At 42.8% G+C, this 18,003-nt stretch overlaps 1 protein-coding gene across 1 annotated transcript in view; it reads left to right on the top strand.

Annotated features, from left to right (window-relative positions):
* Nucleotides 1-18,003, top strand: part of LOC139009403 (phospholipid-transporting ATPase ABCA3-like) — a 383,929-nt gene that overhangs the window by 209,492 nt on the left and 156,434 nt on the right. The window lies entirely within an intron of this gene.

Here is an 18,003-nt window from a genome sequence, read left to right as displayed (position 1 = left end):
ACACCATGGAGGGATCTGGTCATTATTATGCTAATCCAAATAAGCCAGTCAGAGAAGCAAATATCACATGATCTCACTTGTATGTGCAACCTAATGAACAAAATAAACTAACAAACAAAATAGATTCAGAGGCCTGGATGCATGGAACAGACACAGATCATGAGAGATGGCAAGATGTTAACCAACAAACTTATATGCATATATGCACAGCCCATGGGCAAAGATAATAATGTATTGTAGGTTGGGTTGGAGGTGGTGGCTGGGTGTAGGTGAGGAAAGGGGTGGATATGAGGACATCTGTAATACTGTCAAAAATAAAGACATCATCTGCATACTGCATCATACACCTGTCCCCCCATGCACAGTCTCTTTATCACTTGTTGCAGTGGTTCTCAACCTTCCTAATGCCACAACCCTTTAATACAATTCCTCATGTTGTGGTGACCCCCAACCATAAAATTATTTTCGTTGCTACTTCATAACTGTAATTTTGCTACTGTTATGAATTGAAATGTAAATACTCCATATCTGATATGCAGGATGTATTTTCAGGGGTCGCAACCCACAGGTTGAGAACCGTTGTTTTATGGTCTTGTAGGCTAGAGAGCAAGACGAGGCCTCAGATCTCCTGTGAACCAACTCGTTTGTTGTAGGCAACTCACTCTTCAGCGCAGCTATGGCCACTATCTGTGGGAGTCTAGTCCTTCCCATTGGGTCAGTATACCATGTATCTACATCAAGACAATTCTCTATTACAAAGTCTTTATTTCATTTTGACTTAAAGTTAAGCACAATGGCAGGGGTTGCTCCCCCATCAAATGGAATAAATGTTTATTTCAATTGCATAGTTATTTTCAGTGTGAGTGACAAGTCCTTCAAGAATGGTTGTATCTGGACTCCTGTTTGGAAATATATGGAGCAAAGCTATAGGAGCATCTGATTTCAAAGATCACTGTCCCATTTTAGTCAAGGCAAATCCCCTGCTACAGGAATTATGTTAGCTGCCTTGCAATAACCTGATGAGGGACCTAGGCTACCAGATCAGAGATTATTGTTTTCTTAGATTATTGTTTTCTTAGATTGTTGGCAACAAATGGGTGGAGAGAAATAGAGTCAACCTCAAACTGATAAACCTCATTCTTGCAGACCTGTCTGCCCAGTAGAAATTTTCGTTTTAGAGCTTTCACTCCTCAACTTGTTAAATTTAGCCACTATAGGGTAGACAGCAAAGCTGATGGTTGCAGGAATAGGGAAGGGGTCAATGTGGAGGTGGGCTTTCCTCAGCATTTTTGTGTGGTTTTACTAAATTTATTGGGGTGACATTGATTAATAGGGTTATATAGGCTTCAAGTGTATATACTATGATACATGATTTGTATATTGCATTGTGAGCCCACAACCCAAATTCAAATCATCTTTTACCACTATATATTTGGACCTTTTTACCCGCTACTGTTATGCCCAGATTTCAAAATCCCCAAAGACAGACCACCAGGGAGCCGAGTCCGATGCAAAAGCAAAGAGTCATTTATTCAAACTAGCTAGTTTGGTCCCTCTGCCTCCCTCACTGACACAGTGGAGTGACAGGAAGCAAGAGAGCCCAGAGTCTTGGGAGAACAAAGAATTTATAGGGCTTGGGTCAGGGGGTGGGGGCTCACTCGGACCACTGATTTGGCCGATTCTAGTTGGCTGAGTGAGGGCCGGGGGCTAATGACGCAAGGGCAGGGTGCAGCTAGGGTCTGGTTACACAAAGACAGGAGGTGGCTAGCATACTTTTGGCCTTGGGCTAGTTTCCTTGCGTTCCTATTGGCTGAGATAAAGGCTGGCTGAGCAACTGATACATTCTATAGCTTTTGCTTGAAGAGGAGTTAGGAACACGGTTATCAGCCCCATTCTGTCCTTTCATTCCCCCCTTGTCTTGGAACTTCCGGCTCAATCATGAGACGGACTGAACTATCAACTGAACTACTTTTATACACTTCTTGACAAATTGGACTAGTCTGTTAATAATGCAAGGGCCGAAAGTCAACAGCATCAGGAGGATTATAAGGGGTCCTCCGAGGTCCGCTGTCTTCTTGAGGGTGATCTGCAGCAGGTGTGTCTGGTCAGAGGTCACCTTCCAGTCAGGCTCCCTGCTGTCCTGGGCACAGAAGGAGCTGGGCTTGTGATCTGGCAGAGACAAACTATAACAAATGGCCCAGTGGAAGGGAAAGAAACCATTTTAGTTTTAACAACCTCTATTGAAATAGGATTTTTCTTCTTAAAATTCCTCTATGGCTATCAAAAAGCCAAATTAAGATTAATTTATCTACTGTATTCAATTTGGCCTGATGTTTGCATAAACACAACAAGAATGGTAACTGACTACCTTTGCTGGAATTTCATGACTGAATCTTAATGTGCCCTGTAGGGCCAGGAAGCCAAGCCATTCAGCCGCGATCAGGCCTGCCTGCAGCATCTGCTGAGTTAGGTGAATCCCTCACCTGTAGTAACTCCACCTGAGCCCAAGCTCTAGGCTTTAAGCCCATCTCAGTAGCCCTCCTACTCGTTGCGGCCCAGAGTGAGTGGGGGTTCCGCAGGGATGCAGAGGCATCCCTACTGCTCCCCTTCTACTCTGACCAACCGCCAGTGATGGTAGGGCATGGGCCTGACGCTCCAGCGCCAGCCATCTTCAGGGCTCCCAAGCAGGATACCAGGCTTTTCCTGTGGCACTCTTATTGTCTTAAGAGCTCAGACAGGTTTCTTTAAAACATGATATTTCAGTCAAAGTTTCCGGTTAATAAAATCACTATTAAAAACCGGTCTTACTGATTTCATGCAAAGAAATGTATTGTCATGATTTATTAAGCATTGCCAGATTTCAGAGGAATTATATAAGGAGAAAAACATACTGATCTGCTCTAAGATCTTCTGATTTTTCTTGTTAGTCCTTTTAACGTTTTTCTTCTTCTTTCTAAATTTCATACTTTCGGATTAGCCTTTAAACCTTCTTTTATGTTCTTTAAAAATGCACAACCATGCCTCAGACCTTTCATTCCAAATAGGCTTTTCCCAGCTCTCTACAGCCGAGGTTTGTACTATCTCTGACAGTACAGGCTGCCAACTGTTAGCTGTCTTTTAATAGAGACCAAAACCTGATGGGTATTCTTCTTTGCCCAGTTGGGCACCTGCCCTCTTGGCAGCCAGACACCCTCTACTCTTGGGGTTCACCCCACACAGTCCCCTTCCAGGATGGCCAATATACATTCAAACCTGCAAGAGAATTAAAGGTTAATATAATATATCAATACAATGAAACATAATATTGGCATCATGGCCGCTTCAGGCAGCCAAATCCTCCATTACTAAACATGAGATATGGCAGGGCTATACAAACATTTTAGGGAGGTGACTAAAGTCCAATCTTTGACCTTTCTATATAAGGTAAAATTGTCCTTGTCTTTCTGAAGCCATGTCTATGAAGATGCAGGCATCATCTTAGTCTATTATACAATTTTCTGCAGGTATAGTCCTTTTCAAGTTGGGGTGAGTCCTGGGGTCGTGAACTTCTTTACTCACATTGAGTTCCCAGGCTGGAAAGGATGTACAGAGTCCGAGGTGGCACTGGCAGGGCATCTTGAACAAGCTTATGGGTGGCTTGTAATTTCTGTAAGAGATCACGTCCAAGTAAGGGGTACAGGCATTCTGGCATGACTAGAAACGAATGAGTTACCGTGTTCTTTCTGAGGTCTACAGTCCTCTTTGATGTCCAAGAAAAAAGGTAGTCTGTCCGGTGGCTCTTAGAACCGGTGTCTTCTTAGATGTTACTGGTCCCATTGGCTCTGTCAAGACTGAATAGGCTGCTCCAGAATACACCAGGAAACTAACCAGGGTTTTTATTTATTTATAAATATTTATATCTAAGTAGACATATAAACATTAAATAAACATTTACATTTATACCTTTTCAGTGAACAAGTACTTTTACAGTCTTGGGAATTTTGGCAGATAACAGGAACACTGCCCAAGTCCCCTGATGGTGGCCTGACAAGAACAGATGTGGAGGCCTTTGACTGGGGGGTATAAAGTCTTCATTCTTCCTCTCTCGGCACTGCTAAGGACAGGATTATTGGAGAGGTCTCTTCACCTAGGCAAGGCTGTGCTGAGCCATCTGGGGCAAAAGTGGTTTCTGCTTCCATTAGAGGGACCAGGTCAACTGGTAAATATAGGAATTCATGAACCACCTGATGGCCGCCTAACTGACATTGGCAGGGGTGGTAGAACAGTCTGCAGCTGTGGTACCGGTAGCTCCAATAATGGTGACTTCCTGTTCTGAGAGGGGAGCTACCTTCTGAGTAACTACCGAGTGCTCTGCCGCTGTATCAATCATAAAGTTCACAGTCTGGCCCCCGATCTTCATTTTGACCATCGGCTCATGGGGGCCCAGTTGGAAAAAGCCCAGCCTGTCCTAGTCAGAGTCAGCTGTTGCCAGTCCAAGGAGGTCTGCCTCAGGCGGCTCTGGCCAATAGCAGCTGGGTGGTTTGGATGGCCTTGCCAGCTTCTTCTGGCCTGTTCCTGCCCTGCCTGCCTCTTTACTTCTGCTATTAAACTTTACTCTGTTCCTTCTTACACATGCAGAACTGGACCCAAGGCAGCGAGGTTTGAGCAATTTTAAAATTCCTTAACATACATTTTATCATTCATGTTGCAGGGAGGGACTGGGTTGGCTCCTCCTGAATAAAAGAATTAATCAAAATAAGGCTTATTTTCTAACTTCATTTGTCTTTGGGTGTGGACAACAAATGACACTAATCAGATTGACATAAACGATTTAACCTTTGTTTAGGGAGGCAAATGCAAAGTATTTACTCCCAAATGTTATTGGCTTAGGGAAGATAGGATTTCTGCTCAGTTTCCCTATTCTACTTGTCCCAGTTTACTGGTCTATTATGCATTCAATTTTCTTAAAATGTATTCTGGCACAGGAGAAAGTTGTTTTGTTGTACACAGGTAGTTTAATCCCTATATAACTGGGCTTGGACCTCTGCCCAGCAAACTGCAGTCTATAAGTTCAATATGCAGCCTCCGGTTCTTCTAACCCAATGAGGTTTCGGCCAGTTTCTGAGTCAGACTTCTCCTCTCTTGGAGAATTTCAAAGTTCTGATGGCTCCCGGGTCCAGGGAGAGTGCCCTTTTGTTAACTCTTAGGGCCCTGCTTTTTTTGCCTTTTTACCAGTTCCCTTTGTGGTGGAGCAGCAACCAGGCCTCTTTCAAGGGAGTTCCTTAGAAGGGGATATCAGCCCCTCCTGTGAGCCAGCTGCTTCACCTAGGGTCTCCCAGGGGCCCGGCCAGAGCGTCCTCCAGCAAATCCCGGAAGCCACTGCCCTTTCACAGTGGTATGGACTCAAGCAGGGGGTTCACTGAATGTAGCCAGTAGTGAAGCGCTCGCTGGCTTCTGCCTGCAGCTGCTCACGCCCACAAGCCCTGCCCCGCAGCACTCGCTGCACCATCAGCTCCAGCACCTCGGCGTTCTCCAGCTTAGCCTGCACCTGCGCTGGCAGGAGCGCCAGGTGGGTAGGGAGGTGAGGCCAGGCTATGCCCTGACCCCTGTCCACTCGCTCAGCATCCCCTGGGCACTGGCCCGCCAGCCTCACCTCGGTGCAGCTCCTGTAGGCTCTCGTTGATCCGCGCACGCACCGCTTCTTCTCCACCAGGGGCTTCAGGGCCTTGCGGGCAGCTCAGGCATTCAGCGCCCCCCCTTCTTTGACCTGGCTCTCAGGGGCTGAGTCTGCCTGGCAAACAGTTCTAAACCACCAGGGCGGCTGCGGGTTTTAACACATTTTAAATGTATTTTTACTCTTAAGATATATCTAGACCTTTTGTGATCAAACTAAGAACAGGTATTGGTCTAATTTAGCATTGGAAGGGTTAAAAAGAATAACCCAGGGCAGAGAAAGACTACATTGTTTACAGTTACTTCTTGTGGCCTTGAAGTTCATTGATAAGACCTGTTAGGTCTGCAGCCAGTAACTTAACTGCCAACACCCCCGCCCCCTTTCTCTCAGCCCAGGCCCTATTGCTTTTCCTCACAGAGTCGGCCTGGAAATATAACGGGTGCATCGGGAGGTGTCCTGCAGACAGAAAACCTGGAGACTACCTGAAATACAGTTACAGATGCTTTCAGAACCAGAATGAGGGAGGAAGGGAAAGACCAATTGAAAACAGCAAGTTAAACAAAATACAGTCACAGGCAATAAATCTCTCCGAGACCTGCAGAGCTGTAAACCCTTTGTCTACCAAAGAGATAAGAAAACCATGAATAACAAGTTCTTTGAAATTTGCTACTTTGTTAATTTGCTAAGCAAACAGTTAACTTGAAAAGACTTCTCTCTTGCTTTTCTTACAAGCAATCTTGGAATCTAGCCAGCTTTTAACTCTATCCTAGAACTTCAAAATTTCAATTTAATACAGCGAATTTACAACCCAGGAGAGAGCAACTGATAGACAGAAATTTATATTAACTAAGTTGGCGGATTCCCCTTTAATAGTGAGCAAAAGATTCTGAGGAAAAAAATGATTCTCGCAGCTGCTAAGAGATTTTGCAGACTATTTCGGGGTCCAGCCCAAACGTTCAGCCAGATGAATTAACAGAAATGCAAAATAAATCAAAGTAACTTTCACTTTACACAGACTAGTAATGAGCAGCCAAGATAGACAAACACTCGTATTCACACTCTCTCTGGGACTGAGCAGATAAACAAAACAATGCCCAACTCCCCAGATGAGCGTGGGGGCACTCCTGGCACCCATGTTCCAGAACAGAATTTTCGACCAACGTTTTGGTGAGAACCTACCGGAGGAGTTAAGACTGCATCCAGTCCCCCGTCTCGGTAGCAAATTGGCTAGTCCCACACAAACAAACAGCTGTCCACTCATGCTTCCTCATTGTTTCAGCATTCATTCCAATTCCACAATCTCTAGTGTACCCCTTTAAAATTTTTTTAACATGTAATTAAGAACAGCATGTTTACTTTGTCCCGACCTCATGATGATCGGTGATGAGAGACAAACAAGGGAGGGGGTGACCCGTTTTCACAGATCCTCACTCAGATGCCCGCCTGACCAAAGTTGTGAAACCACACAAAGGAAAGGAGAGGGCAGGCCCCCTCCTACCACACTCACACACTTTTACCAGACATTCATTCAGCAAAGGCATTTAGCTACCACAACACACAGTTTTTCCCAATTCAATCCGAACCTTAAACTTTTAGCTGGCAAGTCAAATATTCAGCATTTCTCAATCAGTAACATTTTTAAGAATAAACTTCAAAAATGCAAGACATAAGTTTTTTTTATCATTCGAATTCAGTAAGCTTCAAGGTCCCAAGTTCCCAGCGGTTCTGGAAAACCACACCTGAGGCTGGCAAGCAGGTTTGGCCCAGCTCTTGACTTTAAAACAACCATAATACTTAAAGGAGTAGTTTGAGTCTGTCCCATAACGTTCGTCCAGTGAGTCCACAAAATTAGACAAAAGAACACAGACAACAGACAGACAAAGACACCTAAGAACAGCCTTCCTACCCTGCGGAAGAAAAACTGGACGATGGCCGTGTGCCAACCAGCGGGAGCGACCCGCCTCGTCCCAGAGGTTCAGAGGTTTGAGGGGAATGCACTCCCCTCGTGAGGGGTTTTCACACCCCTCCAGATGGAGGGCCAAGGCGTCCCCTGACTCCTCCTGCCCGAGATCCGCGAGTGCGTCCACTTAGATCTTATCAGGCACAGATTACAGAAGCGAGCTCGCACAGAACAGAACAGATGACACACAGACACTTACCACGGTTAGCAGAGCCTCCGGAGTGGGGTCCCTTGTGGGTCTTGGGGATCCCGGACGGGCCCCCAAATGTTATGCCCAGATTTCAAAATCCCCAAAGACAGACCACCAGGGAGCCGAGTCCGATGCAAAAGCAAAGAGTCATTTATTCAAACTAGCTAGTTTGGTCCCTCTGCCTCCCTCACTGACACAGTGGAGTGACAGGAAGCAAGAGAGCCCAGAGTCTTGGGAGAACAAAGAATTTATAGGGCTTGGGTCAGGGGGTGGGGGCTCACTCGGACCACTGATTTGGCCGATTCTAGTTGGCTGAGTGAGGGCCGGGGGCTAATGACGCAAGGGCAGGGTGCAGCTAGGGTCTGGTTACACAAAGACAGGAGGTAGCTAGCATACTTTTGGCCTTGGGCTAGTTTCCTTGCGTTCCTATTGGCTGAGATAAAGGCTGGCTGAGCAACTGATACATTCTATAGCTTTTGCTTGAAGAGGAGTTAGGAACACGGTTATCAGCCCCGTTCTGTCCTTTCACTGCTAGCCTCCTACCGTCTTCTTTCTGGTAACCATAGTATCACTGCATTTCTATGTCTCTGAGTTTCAGTTTTATGTCTCACATATGAGTGAAATCATATGATTCTTAGCTTTTTTTGACTGATTTATTTCACTTACATAATATTCTCAAGGTCCATCCATGTTGCTGAAATGGCAGTATTTAATCTTCTCTTGTGGCTGACTAGTATTCCATCATATATTTGTGCCACATTTTCTTTATCCAGTCCTCTTTGGAAAAACACTTCAGTTGTTTCCATGTCTGTGCTACCATGAATAATGCTGCAATAAACATATTGTTGCATAAATGCTTTTGAGTTTTTAGGGTAGATACCCAAGAGAGGGGTTACTGGGTCAGTAGGTAACTATATTTTTAGACGTTTGGGGAACCACCATACTGTTTTCAATAGTGGTTGTGCCACTTTACATTCCCACCACCAGTGAATGGGAGTTCCTTTTCCTCCACAGCCTCTCCAATACTTGCTATTACCTGTCTTGTTGATAATAGCCATTCTAACAGATGTGCAGTGGTATCGCGTACTTTTGATTTTCATTTCCCTATATAGCTAGTGACGTTGAACATCTTTTCATACACCTGATGGTTGTTTGTATGTCTCCTTGGGAGTGGTGTCTGTTCAGCTCCTCTGCCCATTGTTGTTGTTATTGTTGCTAGTCCGCACCTGAGGATATTTTTTCCATTGATATTTACAGAGAATGGAAGGAAGAGAAGAGAGAAACATCTATGTGAGAGACACACATCAGTTGATTGGCTCCCACATGTGTCCAGATCAGAGCTGAGGACTGAACCTACAACAATGACATATGCCTTTGACTGGGAACAGAGCCCATGACCCTTCAGTGTGCAGACCGACACACTAACCACTGAGATCACCAGCCAGGGCCCTATGCCCTTTTTTTAGATTCTTTACATATAGTATTACATATGTCTCCCTTCTCCCTGGCCACCCCCACCACCCAGCACATGCACTAACCCCCCTACTGTCTGTATCTATTGGTTAGGCTGATATGCATGCATACAAGTCCTTTGGTTGATCTCTTTCCCCACCCCACCACCCTCCCCCACCTTCCCTCTGAAGTTTGATGGTCTGTTCCATGCTTCTCTGCCTATGGATCTATTTTTTTTTCATTAGTTTATGTTGTTCATTATATTCCACAAATGAGTGAGATCATGTGATATTTATCTTTCTCCGACTGGCTTCTTTTGCTTAGCATAATGCTCTCCATGTCCATCCATGCGGTTGTGAATGGTAAGAGTTCTTTCTTTTTTACAGCAGCATACTATTCCATTGTGTATATGGAATCCACTCATCTGCTGATGGGCACTTAGGCTGTTTCTAAATCCTATCTATTGTAAATTGTGCTGCTATGAACATAGGAGTGCATATATCCTTTCTGATTGGTGTTTCTGATTTCTTGGGATATATTCCTAGGAGTGAGATCACTGGGTCAAATGGAAATTTCATTTTTAATTTTTTGAGGAAACTCCATACTGTTCTCCACAGTGGTTTCACCCGTCAGCATTCCCACCAGCAGTGCACAAGGGTTCCTTTTTCTCCAAATCCTCACCAGTACTTATCGTTTGTTGATTTGTTGATGATAGCCATTCTGACAGGTGTGAGATGGTACCTCATTGTCATTTTGATTTGCACCTCTCAGATGATTAGTGACTTTGAGCATGTTTTTATATGTCTCTTGGCCTTTTGTATGTCCTCTTTGGAAAAGTGTTGATTTAAGTCCTTTACCTATTTTTTATTGAATTGTATATCTCCCTTTTGTTAAGATATATGAGTTCCCTATAAATTTTGGAGATTAGGCCCTTATCGGAGATAACATTGGCAAAGATGTTCTCCCATGCAGTGGGCTTTCTTGTTGTTTTGTTGATGGTTTCTTTTGCTTTGCAGAAGCTTTTTATTTTGATGTCCCATTGTTTATTTTCTCCTTCGTTTCCATTGCCCTGGGAGCTGTGTCTACGACATGTCTGATATTTTGCGGCCTATGGGTTTTTCCAAGATTATCATGGTTTCCAATCTTATGTTTAAGTCCTTTATCCATTTTGAGTTTATTTTTGTGTATGGTGTAAGTTGGTGGTCTAGTTTCATTTTTTTGCACGTATCTGTCCAATTTTCCCAACACCATTTATTGAAAAGACTGCCTGGATTCCATTGTATGCTCTAACCTCCCTTGTGAAATATTAATTGAGCATAGTGGCTTGGGTCGATTTCTGGGTTCTCTGTTCTGTTCCACTGATCTATATGTCTGTTCTTGTGCCAGTACCAGGCAGTTTTGAGAACAGTGGCTTTGTAATATAGCTTGATATCTGATATTATGATCCCTCCAACTTTGTTCTTCCTTCTCAGGATTGCTACAGCTATTCGGGGTCTTTTTTTATTTCATACTAGAGGCTCAATGCACAAAATTCGTTCTTTCAAGAGTAGGCCTTTGCAGCCCGTTGCCTCGACCCTCGCATCCCAGGCTCCGTCCAGAAGGTTGTCTGGAAGGTCATCCAGAAGGGCATCTGGACGGTCATTCTGCTGTTTGGTTGTTTGGTCAATTTGTATATTATGCCTTTATTATTATAGATGAATTTTTGGAGAGTTTGTTCCAGGTCTTTGAAGTATGCTATTGGTATTTTAATGTGGATTGCATTAAATGTATAGATTGCTTTGGTTAGTATGGACATTTTAATGATGTTGATTCTTTCAATCCATGACCTCAGTATATTCTTCCATTTGTTTATGTCTTCCTCTATTGCTTTTTTCAATGCCCTATAGTTTTCTGAATACAGGTGTTTTACCTCCTTTGTTAAGTTTATTCCTAGGTGTCTTAATTTTTTTGGTGCAATGCTAAATGGAATTTGTTTGTTTCTCTTTCTGTGAGTTCATTATTGGTGTATAAAATAGTCATAGATTTCTGGGTGTTAATTTTGTATCCTGCAACATTGCCAAATTCTTTTATTAAATCTAGTAGTTTTTTGATGGAATATTTAGGGTTTTCTATGTACAATATCATGTCATCCACGAATAATGACAGTTTTACTTCTTCTTTTCCAATTTGGATACCTTTATTTTTTCTTCTTGTCTAATCACTATGGCTAGCACTTCCAATACTATGTCAAACAGGAGTGGTGTGAGTGGGCATCCTGTCCTATTCCTGTTCTTAGGGGAAATGGTTTTAGTTTTTGCCCATTGAGTATGATGTTGGCTGCAGATTTTCATATATGGCCTTTATTAATGTTAGACATAATGTCTTTATTTCTACTTTGCTGAGCATTTTCATCATAAATGGTTCTCAATTTTTGTTGAATGCTTTTTCTGCATCTATGGATCATGTTATTTTTATCCTTCATTTTATTTATGTGATCTATCACATTTATTGATTTGTGAGTATTGGACCAGCCCTGCATCCCTGGCAAAATTCCACTTAGTCATTGTGTATGCTTCTTTAAATGTATTTGTGGATCTTATTTACTAATGTATTGTTGAAGTTTTTAGTTTTTATGTTTATCGTGGATGTTGGCCTCTAATTTTTTGTCATTTTGCAATTAGGATAAATGCTGGCCTTATAAAAATAGCTTGAAAGTCTTCCTTTCTCTTTAACTTTTTGGAATTGTTTTAGTAGGGTAGATGTTAGTTCTTCTTTGACTGTTTGGTAATATTAGCCTATAAACCCATCCATTCCAGGACTTTATTTGCTCTGATTTTATTGATTGCTTATTCAATTTCATTAGTAGTTATTGGTCTTTTCCGCTTTTCTGATTCTTCCTGATTGACTTTTGGAAGATTGTATTTTTCTAGGAATATGTCGCTTTGGTCAAGATTATCCAGTTTGTTAGAATAGAGTTGTTCATAGTATTTTTTTATGATTTTTTTTGTATCTCTGTGGGGTCAGTTGTTACTTCACTTCTTTCATTTCTGATTTTATTTATTTGGGTACTCTCTCTTTGTTTCCTGGTGCGTCTGGCAAGAGGTTCATCAATCTTGTTTATTCTTTCAAAGAACCAGCTGTTGATTTTAATGATCTTTTGTATTGTATTGTATTTTTTGTCTATATGTCATTTATTTCTGCTCTGATCTTTATTGTTTCCTTCCTTCTGCTTACTCTGGGCTTTCTTCTTGCTCTCTTTCTAATCTCTTAAGTTGGAGGGTTAGATACCTTATTACCAGTTTTTCTTATTCTTTGAGGTAGGCCTGTAGTTCTATCATCTTCCCTCTCAGGTTTGCTTTCATGTGTCCCATAGATTTTGAATTGTTGTGTTTTCATTGTCATTTGTTTCTAGGATGTTTTTTTTTTTCTTCTTTGATATATTTGGAAACCCATTCATTGTTTAATAGCATGCTATTTAGCCTCCATGTGTTTGATTGTTATTGAGTGTTTTTATTGTAGTTGATTTCTAACTTTATGCCATTGTAATCTGAAACAATGCTTGATATCATTTCAATCTTCTTGAATTTGTAAAGACTTAGCCTGTGTCCCAATATGTGGTCTATCTTTGAAAATGTCTCATGTGCACTTGAGAAAAATTTATATTCTGTAGCTTTGGGGTGAAATGTTTTGAAGATGTAAATTAAGTCCATCTGATCTAGTGAGTCATTTAGGATTGCCATTTCCTTGTTGATTTTTTGTCTAGAAGATTTATCCAATGATGTCAATGGGTTATTTAAGTCCCTAACTATGATAGTATTGCTGTTGATCTCTCTCCCCTGATATCTTCCAGAAGTTTTTGTTTTGTTTTGTTTTGTTTTGTTTTTGTATTTGGATGCTCCTGTATTGGATGCATACTAGTATATTGTACTAGAGTTACATCCTCTTGATGTATCGAACCCTTTAGTATTATGAAGTAGCTTCATTATCTCTTGTTATGGGCTTCACTTTGAGGTCTATTTTGGCAGATATAAGTTTTGCTACCCCAGCTTTTTTTTTTTTCATTTCCATTTGCCTGAATAATTTTTTTCTATCCCTTCACTTTCAGTCTGTATGAGTCCTTTGTTCTGAGGTGGGTCTCTTGTAGACAGTATATACAGTATAAGGTTCCTGTTTTCCTATCCATTTGGCTGTCCTATATCTTTTGATTGAAGCATTTAATACATTTACATTTAAGATTAATGATAAGTTCTCATTTGTTGTTATTTTATTCTTTATGCCTGTATTTCTACCTCTCTTTCTACTTATTCTTTTTTATACCAGGCCCTTTAGCATTTCTTGCATTGCTGGCTTGGTGGTAAACTCCCTTAGCCTTTTTTTGTCTGCAAAGCTCCTGATTTCACCTTCAATTTTTAATGATAGCCTTGCTGGATAGAGTATTCTTGGATTCATTCCCTTGATTTTTATCACTTTGTATACTTCTTGCCATTCCCTTCTGGCCTGATGTATTTCTGTTGAGAAATCAGTTGATAGTCTAATGGCAGATCCCTTAGACATTCTGTCTGTCTTGCAGCCTTCAATATTATTTCTTTGTCTTTTATGTTTGCCAATTTAATTATGATGTGTCATGTTATAGGTCTTTTTTGATTCATCTTGAGAGGCACTCTCTGTACTTCTTGGACTTGTGTGACTTTTTTCTTCCCCAAGTCAGGGAAGTTTACTGTCAATATTTCTTCAAAAAGGTTTTCTATTCCTTGCTCAGCTTCCTCTCCTAATGGCACCCCTATTATATAGATACTAGAGGCCCGGTGCACAAAAATTTGTGCACTCGGGGCAAGAGGTGCCTCAGCCCGGCCTGTGCCCTCTCGCAGTCTGGGACCCCTCGGGGGATGACCACCTGCTGGCTTAGGCCTGCTCCCTGGGGGATTGGGCCTAAGATGGCAATCAGACATCCCTCTGGCAGCCCGGCAGCCCTTGGGGGATGTCCACTTGCCAGCGGGGAGCAGACCTAAGCTGCAATTGGACTTCCTTAGCACTGCTGAGGAGGCAAGAGAGGCTCCCACCACCACCGCTGTACTGGCAGCCATCAGCCTGGCTTGTGGCTGAGCAGAGCTCCCCCATGTGGGAGCACACTGACCATCAGAGGACAGCTCCTGCATTGAGCGTCTGCCCCCTGGTGGTCAGTGTGTGTCATAGTGACCAGTCATTCCCAGTCTTTCTGTTGTTAGGGACAGTTTGCATATTACCCTTTTACTATATAAGATAGAAGCCTGATGCACGGGTGGGGGTCAGCTGGTTTGCCCTGAAGGGTGTCCCGGATCTGGGTGGGGGTCCCGCTTGGGTGCCTGGCCAGCCTGGGTGAGGGGCTGATGGCTGTTTGCAGCTGGTCACACCCCCGTTAGGGTGGGCGTCCCCACTGGGGTGCCTGGCCAGTCTGGGTGAGGGGCTGAGGGCTGTTTTCAGGCTGGCCAGCGACTGAAGCTCCCAGCCTCTCCTTTTTTTCTTTTTTTTAATTCTGGGATTTATTTACCTTCTATAATTGAAACTTTGTTGCTGTCACTGGAGCTGAGAGCCGAGAGGCTCCTGCTCGCTCTAGCTCTGAGGCCACAGCCTGCTGAAAGCAGGTATCTGGAGTTTGTTTAGCTTCTATAATTGAAACTTTGTTGCTTTCAGAGATCAGAGCCAGGCCGCGGCAGGCGGGGAACCTTGGCTTCACTCATCACTGGAGCAAGCAAGCCTCTGGGTTGCTTCAGCTGCATGGCTGCCGGCCGCCATCTTGGTTGGGTTAATTTGCATATTGTGCTGATTAGCCCATGGGAGGTGTAGTGAAGGTATGGTCAATTACCATGTTTGTCTATTATTAGATAGGATTATTGTGTATTGGTCCTTTAGGACGGTGCCTGCATTTCCAGCTGTCTCTGCCTGACAGACAGCAACCCTCTGCTTTTCACAGCCAGATGTTATGGGGGCACCTTTCTCTGTTCTGTTATTTCCTGCTGGGAGGCCCAACTTGTGGATTAGATCCCAGAGTTCTCAGTGGCAACCCCTCACAGCTGAGATATCCTTCTGGAATTTCAGCTGCTCTCTGTGGGAGCCCATCCAGCCCTTTTGCATCTCCACCCTTCCTACCAGTTTTTATGTTGTCTCCACTTTCCATCTTTGGTTATCAGGGTTCTCTCCAATGAGTCTTCTGTTGATTATTCAGGGTGGAGTTTTTTACTTTTGCTTTTTTACTTTAGTTGTAATTCCAGTTTGGTTCTGGGAGCATGTCTGTGAGCTGCCACTTACTCTGCTGCCATTTTTACTCTTTATGCCTATGTTCCTCTCTCTATATTTTTTCTTCTTCTTACAGCAATCCCTTTAACATTTCTTGCAATGTTGGTTTGGTGGTGGTAATCTCCTTTAGCCTTTTCTTGTCAGGGGAGATTTTTATTTCACCTTTAGTTTTGAATGATATCTTTTCTAGTGAGTAGTCTTGGTTTTTAAATCCTTGCTTTGCATTACTTGAAGTGTTTCTTTGAGAAATCAGTTGACTGTCTTATGGGAGCCCTTTTAAGTAGCTGACTATCTTTCTTTTATGGCTTTTAAGATTTTCTTTTTCTCCATAACAGTTGACATTTCTATTATGATGTGTCCTGGTGTGGACCTTTTTGGGTTTATCTTGTTTTGAACTCTGTGCACTGCCTTAACTGATATGTCTTTTTCATTCATCAGTTTAGTCATTATTTGTTCAAATTGTTTCTTGATTCCTCTCTCTCTTCTCCTTCTGTTCCCCCTATGATGCGGATTTTCTTTCTCTTCATGTTGTTCCAAAGGTCCCTTAAACTATCCTCATTTTTAAAGTTATGTTCTTTCTTTTTCTTTTTCTTTTTCTTTTTCTGTTCTGATTGGATGTTTTTCACACCTTACCTTCCAGATTGCTGATGTGATCCTGTGGTTCATCCAATGTAGTTTATTTCTTTCAGTGTATTCTTTATTTCAAATATTGTATTCTTTGTTTCTGACTGCTTTTATGGTTCTATGTGGTGTGTGTGGTTTTTCAAGCTGTTGAGCATTCTTTTTTTTATATAATTTTTATTTCTTGAAGTATTACAAAGAGTATTACATATGTCTCCATTTTTCCCACCCCTTGACATTCCCCTGGCCCCTAGCCCCTAGTGTCTTGTGTCCATTGGTTATTCTTATATACATGCATATAAGTCCTTCGGTTGATCTCTTAATCCCCCCCAAGCCCTCCCCAGGCTTCCCACTGTAGTTTGACAGTCTGTTCAATGTTGCTCTGCCTCTGCATCTACCCCTGTTCATCAGTCTATACTGGTCCCCATTATCTGTCCCAACCTCACTGGAGCAGTCCCAACCTCACCGGGGCTATTTCAACCTCACTGGGGCCGTCCCAACCTCACTGGGGCCGTCCCGACCTCACCGGGGCCATCCTTATAACTATTAGTTTGAACTCTATACCTGATAAATTGCTTGCATTCATTTCATTTAGCTGTTTTTCTGGAGATTTGTCTTATTATTTTATTTGAGATATTTTTCTTTGTTTCCTATTTTGGCTGCCTCTTTGTATTTGTTGCTCTGTATTGGATTGATATACTAGGACTCCCAGTATTTGTAAGGTGGCTTTATGTAGTAGATGTTATGGGGCATTGTGGGAGCACAGGTCCTTCTCTGCTAGGAACTGGAACTATGTGGACACCAAGCAGTGGATGAAGATGATATTAATAGTCTTGGGCTTATAGGAGAATCTTTATTGTAGACCATGTAGCCATTATTACCAAAGAGCTATCAGATAAAACATTTCTTCAAAGGAGTCCCACAAAGCAGTTGCTGCTAATATAGCAGCCATTGCAAACATAGTAGCCTAACTAAGCAGCCCTTGCTAATACAGTAGCAAACACAGGAGCCATACCAAGCAGCTGCGCACTAGTTGGTTAACAGCATATCTTTATACCAACTCAGACAAAAGAGGCTTCTTGCCAATTAGTGACATCAATATTTGGGTTATAGAAAGGTATGCCTGCACAGTCCATACTGTATAATCACTGTGTCCTTGCTCAGATTGGCCTTGAATGTCCGGAATATTCTGGACAGGCCCCCATACTGGAATTGGCCTTGAATATCTGGTGTATTCTAATTAGGGTTTCCACATTCCATCCCTTAACTGGATGGTCTTCTAAGGGGTACCCTGGCCCACAAGCTAGCACCTTGAGCACAGAGTCTACAACAGCAATACAAATTATAATATGTTATGACCAGTACTCTGGCCCCAATAGTAAAACTTATGAATACCCAGCACCATGCTCCTGACAGTCTATCCCACTACTCTCGAAGCAGGTCATGAGAAAGGGCTTGTATGGCCTGTACTTCCCTATCTATCTCTTGTAGGACACTGGTTATATTGCCAGGGTGGATCAAGGAGTGCAACTATAACATAGTTTTACCTGCTTCCCAAAGGGATAGGAAGGCTACCCAGGGCCCTTCTCCTGTAACAGACCATGGCCAGGTCCATACTCCTTGTTTCCCCTCTGCCAATGGGGAAGGCCTTGAGTCACAACAGTTCATCTGTTGCTTTTATGCAGTCCATGCAGTGTCTGAGGATACCTCTGTATATACTTGTCAAGCCTAATTTTTTAGACTAGGTGGGTCCACCCCTAAGGTGCTCACATTTCCTGTCCCCACATGGGGTGATGACCTACTAGCCACTATTGCTTGTGCCATTGTGGTAACTACAAAGACAGCCCAGCAGTTCGTTCTAACAGCCAAAAGGCC

This window comes from Myotis yumanensis, unplaced genomic scaffold, assembly GCF_028538775.1.
Source record: "Myotis yumanensis isolate MYYU_CA2020_CCGP unplaced genomic scaffold, mMyoYum1.0.hap1 SCAF_4, whole genome shotgun sequence".
Taxonomy (NCBI): Eukaryota; Metazoa; Chordata; class Mammalia; order Chiroptera; family Vespertilionidae; genus Myotis; species Myotis yumanensis.
The sequence above is the reverse complement of the archived record's forward strand: the minus strand, read 5'-3'. Positions and strand labels throughout refer to the sequence as shown.